The sequence below is a fragment of the Pseudoliparis swirei genome, chromosome 23, assembly GCF_029220125.1.
Source record: "Pseudoliparis swirei isolate HS2019 ecotype Mariana Trench chromosome 23, NWPU_hadal_v1, whole genome shotgun sequence".
NCBI lineage: Eukaryota > Metazoa > Chordata > Actinopteri > Perciformes > Liparidae > Pseudoliparis > Pseudoliparis swirei.
Window position 1 is genome coordinate 22,507,465 of NC_079410.1, and position 12,769 is coordinate 22,520,233.

Consider the following 12,769-nt stretch of genomic DNA (forward strand, 5'->3'; position numbering starts at 1 on the left):
AGAAAACAGACACAAAACAGGTGAAAACAACTCAAAACAGGAGAAAACAGACATAAAACAGGAGAAAACAGACATAAAACAGGAGAAAACAGACACAAAACAGGAGAAAACAGACACAAAACAGGAGAAAACTGACACAAAACAGGAGAAAACAACACAAAACAGGCAGAGCACCCTACACAGCTTCCCCCAATAGGTGGCCTATGATCAGCCTGTTGGCAGCTCGGAGGTGAAGAGAGAGAAGCACTGGATCTGTGAGTAGACATATGCCCCGCCCACTGAGGGATGTCTCTCAGGTGGTGCTCCAGACCTGAATCAGATAGACAGACTTCACTCTGAAGTCAGTAACAATGACTATAAACTAGTGCTGTGAAAAATAACGCGTTAACTCAGTTAATCCAATTACAGGTTTAACTAGTTATTTTTTTTAACGCATTTAACGCATGCGCAGAATGAGCTTCCAATCCGTCTGTTGTTGGTCGTTGGGACGAAAAAAAAGTCACTTGCAAAATGAGCTTCCAATACACCACTTCAATCTGAACTCTGTCCGCTCTCATGCAGACGGTCTGTTCATCGGTAATGATCCTTCCGCAGGTTCACCTCCGGAAACCTTGTTACGACTTTTACTTCCTGTAGATCAGGGTCTCAACACGTCGATCGCGACCTGCCAGTCGATCGCGGCGTAGTGTCGGTAGATCGCATGACATTAAAGAGATTGGCCCGCCCCCTGACATGTTCTCTAGAGCACGTCTTTGTTCTTTTATTAAACTAAACGTCTGTTGTTGATCGTATCTCCACAGCAGCATGTCATCTCTGTCTCTACGCGTTGCGTTAACACTTATCAATCTCCGTCTCGCGCGCCGCAGAGCTCCGTGCGCGCATCGGGACCGAGCAAAAAAGGTCACTTGTCAATCTGTCCACCTTTAGATTGTATCATGGTGGAGTTAATGGTTGACAAACAAGAGAAAAATGCTCTGTTTAACCCTAACCCTGTTACCTTTACATTTACTAACATATTTTACCCTCGGGGTCAATTTGACCCCAGCAATTAAAACCTCCAGAAAATTATTAGAATTAATATTGTTTCCCAAGTTTAAGTGTGAGGTACTTTATGTTTGTTTGTTGACTACCTAAATAGCCCTTTAAATAAATAAAAAAGTTGATATTTCTGATATGTTTGACAGTGAAAAACAGCCTGGGGTCAAATTGACCCAAAGAACACCGACATTAAACATTGAATGGGGTCAAATTGACCCGAAAGGTAACAGGAGGGTTAAACATTCTGTTTAGGATGAAGATGTATTAATGTTCCATATGGAAGAAAACTGCTAAATAACTGCTGAGTTGCAGCACCATTGTATAGAAGAATGTATAAATGTATATATCCGTCTTTTGTCATAAATCTCTATGTTCTCACAAAATATACCGAGAATATCGGTAATATGTGATTAATCATGATTAATCCACAAAAACCTGTGATTAACCCGATTAAAAATTTTAATCGTTTCACAGCCCTACTATAAACAAACACTTTCACTGACTCGGGATGGTTGAAAATATTTAGTTATGACGGTGGTGAAAAAAGTCTGTCTGGAACCTATATAATATATATATATACACTACCGTTCAAAAGTTTGGGATCACCCAGACAATTTCGTGTTTTCCATGAAAACTCACACTTTTATTTATCAAATGAGTTGCAAAATGTATAGAAAATATAGTCAAGACATTGACAAGGTTAGAAATAATGATTTGTATTTGAAGTATGAATTTTTTTCTTCAAACTTTGCTTTCGTCAAAGAATGCTCCTTTTGCAGCAATTACAGCATTGCAGACCTTTGACATTCTAGCTGTTAATTTGTTGAGGTAATCTGTTGAAATGTCACCCCACGCTTCCTGAAGCACCTGCCACAAGTTGGATTGGCTTGATGGGCACTTCTTGAGGACCATACGGGTATGCTGCTCCCACAACAGCTCAATGGGTTGAGATCTGGTGACTGGCCACTCCATTACAGACAGCAAGCTGCCTGCTTCTTCCCTCAATAGTTCTTGCACAATTTGGAGGTGTGCTTTGGGTCATTGTCCTGTTGGAGGAGGAAATTGGCTCCAATCAAGCGCTGCCCACAGGGTATGGCATGGCGTTGCAAAATGGAGTGATAGCCTTCCTTATTTAAAATCCCTTTGACCTGGTACAAATCTCCCACTTTACCAGCACCAAAGCAGCCCCAGACCATCACATGACCTCCACCATGCTTGACAGATGGTGTCAGGCACTCTTCCAGCATCTTTTCACCTGTTCTGCGTCTCACAAATGTAGCTCAGCGAAAGTTCAGACAGGAAGACATTGGGTACAGCTGGTTCATTCACAAGTCTTGCAGCGATTACTCCATTAGCTGATTGGGGGCGGGCCCGATGAATGAACCAACCATTTAGAGCCAGCCCAGTTGGATAAGCCTATCACAGAGTCGTTGGTAACACTTTAATGTTGTGTTCTCTGCTGCTGTCAGTTGTCGTTTCAGCTCGCGTCAGTTCGTATGGGGAGATTGGTCCTCTGCTGATTGCATTTAGTTATTGGGAGCTGAAACATGTCAAGATTCCGATTGTGGTTATCTCGTGGAGAGGTGTGTTCAGTGGCAGCCGGCGGGCTGCCCTGCTCAGGTATACTCACACAGTGCGGGTTTCTCGCAGCGAGCCTCTCCTGCTCCACTAGCAATTAAGGCTAGTTAGTTAGCTGCTATCAGCTGATCCCTCGACAGTGAAGGGACCGGAAGAGCGGGTGTATGCCGAGTGCTGCAGGCGAAGAGGTAGCATGGCGCTTCTGGTATTTGGTACGCCAGGAATTCGTCTCCTCTACGATTGACAACGGCGTCATCTCCGCCCTGCAGTCACGGTGTAGCTTCATTCACACCATCGATGCTCTCTTCAAATCCCGGTAACCGCTGTGTCTTTATTACGTTGTTTCGGCGGCGCCAACTGGGCTCCGTGAGGTGAACCGGAACACTAAACAAGTGCACTCTGAGTTCAGACTCGCACCCGAAGCTCCGGACCGTCTTTTCGATTCAAGCAGTACGAACCAGTCCTTCCAGTCACGGAAGGGGAGCGTGTTCGAAAGTGATGCCGCTTGAGAAATGACATAACGGGGCAGCAGTTCATACAAACTTTAATGTCGCTGTAGGACGGCGCCAGGCATGCACGCGTCAGGAGAAGTATCGCAGCCGGCGATGACTCGGGTAGTCCCGCTATGGTCGCGGCTTGGTCGTGACATCGCATTGTCTAACGGGTATTCTGTTTTGACATAGCCTGATAGTTGTATCAACGGATTCGTAGTGTAAATAAATGTTTCTAATTTAGGTGAACTTAAGGATGCAGTTGCAACTAAATAATACGTAACGTAGTTGACTGCAGCGGTAAGTACATTTAGTGGGAGGATGTCAGTGAGAATAAAATATAAATATATTTATGTATTATATACAAATTAAAATAAATATTGTATATATTAGTTTATATTTATAAAGAAGGTCGAAGTCATTGAGTCGGTAAAGTCAATAGAGCCTATGTAGTCCGGAGCAAGTTTCAGCCTTTACAAGCCAGCTTGGACTAACGCTGTGCCCCTTAAGGCTGACTAGAGCAAACATTGAGCCTCGGAAGACTGGCGCGAGCCTTGGGTCTGGAAGACTGGCTGGAGCGAGCCTTGGGTCTGGAAGGCAGGCTGGCACGAGCATTGGGGCCTGTAAGACTGGCTGGAGCTAGCATTGACCCTGTAAAAGCTGGCCGGAGCGAGCATTGAGCCTCTAATGGCAGGCAGGAGCAAGCATTGAGCCGCTAAGTTGGGGAATGGGAGTCGATCTGTTGGAAACTTGAGACTTTCAAAGATTTACTTTCTTTCTGCCTACCTGTTCGTGGTAAAGGTGGCTTTGCTTGGTCACATATTTGTAGTTGGGTAGCAGAATAAGGTAAAAGCCAGAGTGGGCTTGTTAGGATACAACATTTAGAAGTATAATAGAGGTAGCATATATTTAGTAGGTGTGGGATTTTGTGTTTTTCTTTAATAGTCATTAAACGTTAATTCAACAGCTCGTCTTTAAATGTGGTATTAAGTTTACAGAAGTAACAGGGTGATAACGTTGGCTGGTTGTAAGTATACCTGACAGATGGCAAAAGGAAGAGTTTTCCATCAGTACATGCTCCTTGTCTAATGTTAAATCTGAGGAGAAATGTGGTTGAACTAATGCTCATTAATCAGGATATCGTGATCACGATCTCAATCTATTTCAACTTCAGTGTGGCAATTCATATTCACCTCTAGCTGTGTGCTTGACACCTGCGAAATAATTCAGCGGGCAATCTGATTGGCAGGTTAGTACTGGGCATGTGGAATGACTAGAGAGGTAAGAAGGTAGAATAGAGAGTAAGTATCTATCAGGGGTAGGTCCAGCGTGAGGACGATATCGGCTGGGTCTTGACCCGTGCATAAAGGACTGCATAAACGCTTTGGTGTGAACGCGGCAGTATAGTCGTGTGCGTCTGTGGAGGCTTGGTCTAGGACGCAAGAACAAGTAAAAGAGTTTACTCTTACTCACTCTCCTGGCCATTGGTACATTTGTCAGAGGTGTCATACCTGAGGAATGCGCATTTATTGCCTGCTCTCTGGATATGGCATCGGCCTATCTCAAATTTGCCCGATATTATCTATCTTGACGGGCCGGTATGACCTGCGGGGCAGGTTGTTGGACAATTTCTGTATGGAGTAGCGTTTGCTGCAAAGGCTGATGGTGCATTTCCCTGATGCAGTCAAGGGCTACACGGATGCAGGCCATCCGTGGTTTTGGGGGGTTACTGGCCTCCCTCTGTGACACAGTTGCAGTCCGTCAATGGCGAGCGTTAAGCAACTTCATTAGCTCAGGAGACGCTCAGCTTCCAAACACCTCAGGCCATTTTCGGATCCTGGATGGTCTTCCCAGGCAATACTCCAAGTACCTAGGCAGCTGTGTATGGGAGGGCCTCTTTTCTTCGATCAACGAAGCATTATGTAGGTCAAAGGGGTAGCACAGAGGCTGCTACTTTGGCTAACCCCGAGGCATCGCAGTTGCACTGATGCCGCGAATGGGACAGCTGTAGACCTTTACCCTGACCTCAACCTAATGCTGGCAAATCATAAATCATTGAAGTCCGGCACTATATGGTAAGTCATTCATATAATTGTTTGTGGTGTCCGTTTCAAGTATTGGTTGGCAGTGACTCGTCAGTCATCTTATGTACAGCCGTATCTCACCAGAGCTAAGGTTCCAGATCCGCTCGCTAACACGGACTTGTGGAACCATTCTGGTGCGATGTGATCATTTTTCTTGTGATTTTTTTTTCTCAGTTTCCTGCTTCCACGTTGCCTCACCTAAACGTGTTCTTCTAGCATTCTCTAGTTTCACGTTGCCCTTAACTAACGTGAAGCATGCTTGAGTACCTCTTGGTTCGGCCTAAGACTGGCTCCTCTGCTCCTCTCTTCCTTACCCCGGGGAAGGTAGCCATATCTCAGACTTGGTTCCGGGGTCATTTGAAGGTCATCCTCCCAAATAGCAACTTAGCCCAGCCAAACTACTCGGGGCATTCTTTCCGGATAGGGGCTGCTACTTCGGCTGCCTGCCAAGGCATCTCCGCCTCAACTCTCCAGAGAATGGGGAGGTGGTCCTCCTCTGCCGTTGGCTCCTACATCCGGCTGGACCTCGACACCATATGGTCAAATCAAAGGTCCCTGAAACCTTAAATTGGTAAGGTATACATATAACTGGTGGTGGTGTTCATTTCACTGCTATGCTGGCCTTAAATCTATTGTGGTTTGGGAACCATAGCTTATTACTGCTAATTTCATTCCGTAGCTAGAATTCCCAGTTATTTCTGGGTTTACATTTGTTCTGCCTTGTTGTGATCTGTTCTCTATTTCCTGCTTTAACGTTGACTCGCCTAAACGTGTTCTTTTAGCATTCTCTGGTTTCACGTTGCCCGTAACTAACGTGAAGTTTCTACTTCCCTGGTTGACGTTGCCTATTTAACGTAATAGTTAGTGGTTTACGTTGCCCGGCTTAACGTGATCTTTTCTTATTTTCCTGGGTAAACGCTGCCTGGCGTAACGGTATCTTTCTTATTTTCCTAGGTCTCCGTTACCTGGCAAAGCGGATTATCTTCCAATTTCCAGCAAAAATATCAGGCAAAAGATGGTATGAAAACCCGCTCTCGTTTACAGGTCCAGTGGAGGGCCGTCACAAGATGACATAAAATTCCTGTTTCTGGGTCTGCGACGAACCCGTCCAATGAGGACACAGTCTCTTTCCCGGACGTACTTCCCCGGATGCCTGGGAACGCCCAGGCCAGAGTCCGACAGGGGTCTAACGAGAAGCGACCAACCGTTAAAATCCGACTCGAACTGTCCTGCGGTCTTGAAAGCGACCCCTACTATCCTGTTCTGCGGTCTACACAGGACCCCAACCTGTTCTTGTCTGCGGTCTACCCATGACCCCAATCTATTCTTGTCTGCGGTCTAACTTGACCCAACCTATCCGGTCCTTGGGCGCGACCAAGCATGTCGAGACCCCCCGCTATCCATTCTGGGATCTTAAAATCCCCTTCTCCTTTGAAGTGTTAGTTCCTATCCACACTGTCCAGTTCTGCGGTCTACTCTCGACCCCCTCCTGTCCTTGTCTGCGGTGCGTCTTCACCCCTAATCTGCCTTTCTGCGTCATTTCCGACCCCGCTATCATTTTCGTGATCCGGTCGGATCCTGCTGTCTTAGTGCTGTATATCTAGATCGGCACTATTAGCTTCTGTGGTCGATAGAGACCCCCGTATACTTGTCTGCAGTCCTTCGGGGCCTTCCTCTCTTGCTTTTTAGCTAGACCTTCTAAACTCTGTTGATGTTTACTATTACGGCTAGCCTTAACCCCTTCGAACCATAACTAGTGGTTTCATGAAATGGTTCTAGGGGTGCCTCGGAAACTTCTCCGGCTGTAGGTAAGGTTGAATTTATTTTATACATATAAAATAATTCTCTTTGGGGGGATTCTGCCTGCGCAGATACCACTGTTGAGACTCCGCCCACTCCTCCTCCCCACCGCCATCTGCCTGCTGGATTGTGGAGGTCTCCATCGTGGAATATGCCTACTATGAACTATTCATACACTCTGTCACATTCATTGAATGTATTTAAACTCTAAATCTGTCCTTCTGTACACATTACATCTATTGCATCTGTCCATCCTGGAGAGGGATCCTCCTCTGTTGCTCTCCTGAAGGTTTCTTCCCTTTTTTTCCCCCTGAAGGGTTATTTGGGAGTTTTTCCTGGTCCGATGCGAGGTTTTGGGGCAGGGATGTCTATGTGTACAGATTGTAAAGCACTCCGAGACAAATTTGTGAAATTGGGCTATACAAATAAACTGAATTGAATTGAATTCTGCCTGCGCAGATATCAGCATCTCTACCCCTGGTTTATCCTACTTCAGGATGGAGTCCAATCACCAAAAAGACTTTGCACTATTGCAATATCCTATTGTAATAAATGATTGTTAAACTCTAAATACCTGTCTATCCTGATTGAAATGTTCTTCTGTGTGATCCAAACACCTCAAACCTGGATTCATCTGTCCATAACACCTTTTTCCAATCTTCCTCTGTCCAATGCCTGTGTTCTTTTGCCCATACCAATCTTTTATTTTTATTGGCCAGTCTCAGATATGGCTTTTTCTTTGCCACTCTGCCTAGAAGGCCAGCATCCCGGAGTCGCCTCTTCACTGTCGATCGCTTACGAACGAGCCTACGGCACCAGGGGCCCATGAGCTCAGGGGCCCTAAGCCAGAGCCTTTGCGTGAAGTCTGTTATTAACTTTTGATATGATACGATCCGTAGTTCCATACGGACTGTTTTATTAGCGATGTGGTTTTTGCGGGGGGCTTGACATCAGGCCCAGGGGCCCGTGGTTTCTTAATCCGTCCATGCCTACAGATTATCATACAACGTCCAACATCGATGTTCGTGGAAGTCACCAGCACCCGCCTATCCTTCTCACCTTTTTCACTCCTGACCCGTTTTCATGCCTGAGAGGTCACACACCACGTATACACAGAGGTCACACACCACGTACACACAGAGGTCACACACCACATACACACAGAGGTCACACACCAGGTACACACAGAGGTCACACACACACACAGAGGTCACACACCCACATACACACAGGGTCACACCACGTACACACAGAGGTCACACACACACGTACACACAGAGGTCACACACACACACACAGAGGTCACACACTACACACACAGAGGTCACACACACAGAGGTCACACACCACATACACACAGAGGTCACACACCAGGTACACACAGAGGTCACACACAGAGGTCACACACAGAGGTCACACACCACATACACACAGAGGTCACACACCACATACACACAGAGGTCACACACCACGTACACACAGGTCACACACAGAGGTCACACACCACATACACACAGAGGTCACACACAGAGGTCACACACCACGTACACACAGAGGTCACACACCAGGTACACACAGAGGTCACACACAGAGGTCACAGACAGAGGTCACACACCATGTACACACAGAGGTCACACACCACGTACACACAGAGGTCCACACACAGGTACACAGAGGTCACACACCATGTACACACAGAGGTCACACACCACGTACACACAGAGGTCACACACCACGTACACACAGAGGTCACACACCACGTACACACAGAGGTCACACACCACGTATACACAGAGGTCACACACCACATACACACAGAGGTCACACACCACGTACACAGAGGTCACACACCACGTACACACAGAGGTCACACACCACGTACACACAGAGGTCACACACCACATACACACAGAGGTCACACACCACGTACACACAGAGGTCACACACCACATACACACAGAGGTCACACACCAGAGGTCACACACCACATACACACAGAGGTCAGTCACACACCACATACACACAGAGGTCACACACACGGACACAGAGGTACACCACATACACACTGAGGTCACACACCACGTACACACAGAGGTCACACAGGTCACACACACACAGAGGTCACGGGAGCTGGTGATGACAGATGCATTATGGTGTCTATATAAATGTTGTCTAAATGTTCTTTGTTGTTGTTGTTAACTGTTGACTGTCTGCTCTTTATTACCTCATCACTTTATCACTTTTTATTATTACTATTATTCACTGAATGTCGGACAAAAGAAGAGAGAAACATTCTTTAGATGTTCTGGATGTTCAACGTTGAAAAATTGACAATAAAGATAACTTTGACTTTTAATAACAAGAGCACGAGGCGAACATTTTTGGAGGAGTGATGCCAGAGAAGAACCATTTCTGGTTCCACAAAGAACCTTTCAAACCATGGTTCTTTAAAGAACCATGTCCTGAAAGAGTTCTTTAAAGAACCATGTCCTTAAAGAGTTCTTTAAAGAACCATGTCCTTAAAGAGTTCTCTAAAGAACCATGTCCTTAAAGAGTTCTTTAAAGAACCATGTCCTTAAAGAGTTCTTTAAAGAACCATGTCCTTAAAGAGTTCTCTAAAGAACCATGTCCTTAAAGAGTTCTTTAAAGAACCATGTCCTTAAAGAGTTCTTTAAAGAACCATGTCCTTAAAGAGTTCTTTAAAGAACCATGTCCTTAAAGAGTTCTTTAAAGAACCATGTCCTTAAAGAGTTCTCTAAAGAACCATGTCCTTAAAGAGTTCTTTAAAGAACCATGTCCTTAAAGAGTTCTCTAAAGAACCATGTCCTTTAAGAGTTCTTCAAAGAACCTACAAAGGTGTCTCAAAAAATGTCAAAACATGGTTCTTTAAGGCACCATTTCTGGTTCCACAAAGAACCTTTCAAACCAGGGTTCTTTAAAGAACCATGTCCTGAAAGTTCTTTAAAGGACCATGTCCTTAAAGAGTTCTTTAAAGAACCATGTCCTTAAAGAGTTCTTTAAAGAACCATGTCCTTAAAAGCTTCTCGAAGAACCATGTCCTTAAAGAGTTCTTTAAAGAACCATGTCCTTAAAGAGTTCTCGAAAGAACCATGTCCTTAAAGAGTTCTTTAAAGAACCATGTCCTTAAAGAGTTCTCTAAAGAACCATATCCTTAAAGAGTTCTCTAAAGAACCATGTCCTTTAAGAGTTCTTCAAAGAACCTACAAAGGTGTCTCAAAAAACGTCAAAATATGGTTCTTTAAGGCACCATTTCTGGTTCCAATAAGAACCTTTCAAACCAGGATTCTCTAAAGAACCATGTCCTTAAAGAGTTCTCGAAAGAACCATATCCTTAAAGAGTTCTTTAAAGAACCATGTCATTAAAGAGTTCTCTAAAGAACCATGTCCTTTAAGAGTTCTTCAAAGAACCTACAAAGGTGTCTCAAAAAACGTCAAAACATGGTTCTTTAAGGCACCATTTCTGGGTCCAATAAGAACCTTTCAAACCAGGATTCTCTAAAGAACCATGTCCTTAAAGAGTTCTTCAAAGAACCTTTAATACATGGTTCTTTAAGGCACCATTTCTGGTTCCTCAAAGAACCTTTAAAGGTGTCTCAAAAAACGTCAAAACATGGTTCTTTAAGGCACCATTTCTGATTCCTCAAAGAACCTTTCAAACCATGGTTCTTTAAAGAACCATTTCCTTGAATAGTTCTTCAAGGAACATATAAAGGTTTTTTTACGGCTACGTGTCCAAAACATATGGATTAAAGGAACATATGTGAACGTTTTTAAATGATTACGTAATCTTTTTTGACCAAGCGTTTGGATGTTGGACCCCGGAGGATCTGCTCAGCGGGAACAACAGGAAGCTTCATGTCTGGATTGTTTCTGATGGCACCCCCGTGACCGTTGGTTTGACAAACCCGAATCAACCCCGACATTAATCACGATAGATGAAGACGACCTGAAGCGTCATCGTCCGCTCGCCTCGGCTCCTTCGTGCCGTCTTGACTCCGTGTTTCTCGTCCCGCAGCCATCGAGACGGAGAGCACGAGTTCCGGAGAGGACCTCCTGGTGCCCGGCCCCGCCTCCCCTCCCCCGCCGCCGCGCATCTACAAGCCGTGCTTCGTGTGCCAGGACAAGTCCTCCGGGTACCACTACGGGGTCAGCGCCTGTGAGGGCTGCAAGGTGGGCGGCTGCAGCTGCCACGTCCTCGTGGAGAGGCTCTGAGGACGGGAGGGAACACTCACATGTGTGTTTGAGTTACACGGGATGCTTTGCAGACTGACTTCTGTCACGATGACACTCCAGTGGCTCCTCCAGCTGATTCCAGCAAGTTAGCGTTTAGCTAGATTTGCACAGTTGGGTTAAATTTGCCAGATTAACACATTATTACAATAATTCAATAATAATAATCCATTTAATTTATAGAGCGCTTTTTAAGGTACTCAAAGACACTTTACAAGTTACATTAACACACCGTAGACCTACAGGGAGCAACTCAGGGTTAAGTGTCTTGCTCAAGGACACAGTGACTAGGGCGGGGATTGAACCGCCAACCCCCTGATTGGAAGACAGACCTGCTGACCTCTGACCCGCAGTCACCCCAAATGTATTTATCAACAAAAAAACAAAGGGGGTTGTTTACGTAAAGCACATCGGATGTTGATCTTTTTTCTTCTTCTCACTTACATTTTTTTATTTGTTTAGATATATAGTAACATTGGCCAGTCTGAGGCAGAGGGGCGGGACAAAAAGACAGTGGCTCTTCTGGACAATCGGTTGCATCAGTATATGAAACCATGTGAGGAGAGAAGAAACGAGGACACGAGGAAATGACTAGGGATGTACCCTTTGTTTAGCTTCATGTGGCACTTTCATAACAGTTCAAGAGATGTCTTAAATTTATATATTATATTCATATTTTGTCTCTATGGCCACATGCCATCATCCAAAATATTATGGCGCATCACATTTCTCAAACAACACAAGATTGAACACAGGTAGGTTTTTGGAAAATGTTATTTTTTAATAAAACTACAAAACTTACAATTATTACATTTTCTCTCTTTCAATTCAATTCAATTCAGTTTATTTGTATAGCCCAATTTCACAAATTACAAATTTGTCTCGGAGTGCTTTACAATCTGTACACATAGACATCCCTGCCCCAAAACCTCACATCGGACCAGGAAAAACTCCCAAATAACCCTTCAGGGGGAAAAAAAGGGAAGAAACCTGGAGGAGAGCAACAGAGGAGGATCCCTCTCCTAGGATGGACAGATGCAATAGATGTAATGTGTACAGAAGGACAGATTTAGAGTTAAAATACATTCAATGAATATGACAGAGTGTATGAATAGTTCATAGTAGGCATATTCCACGATGGAGACCTCCACGATCCATCAGGCAGATGGCGGTGGGAGGAGGAGGGCGGAGTCTCAACAAGACAGTAGCGTAGTCATGAACAGGAATTCCACGACCCAGACGATCCATCAGGCAGATAGATTTATGCCGCCTCATAGGGTCCGATGACCCCATGAGACGAAAGTCAAAAGGACTTCCGGGAGAAAGCAGAGTTAGTAACGTGTGATTGAGAGATGAAAATTCATCCTTAAGGAGAGAAAAAGAGGAGATAGGTACTCAGTGCATCCTAAAACGTCTCCGGCAGCTATAAGCCTATAGCAGATATCAAGGGCTGGACCAGGGCAAACCTGATTCAGCCCTAACTATAAGCTCTGTCAAAGAGGAAGGTCTTAAGTCTACTCTTAACGA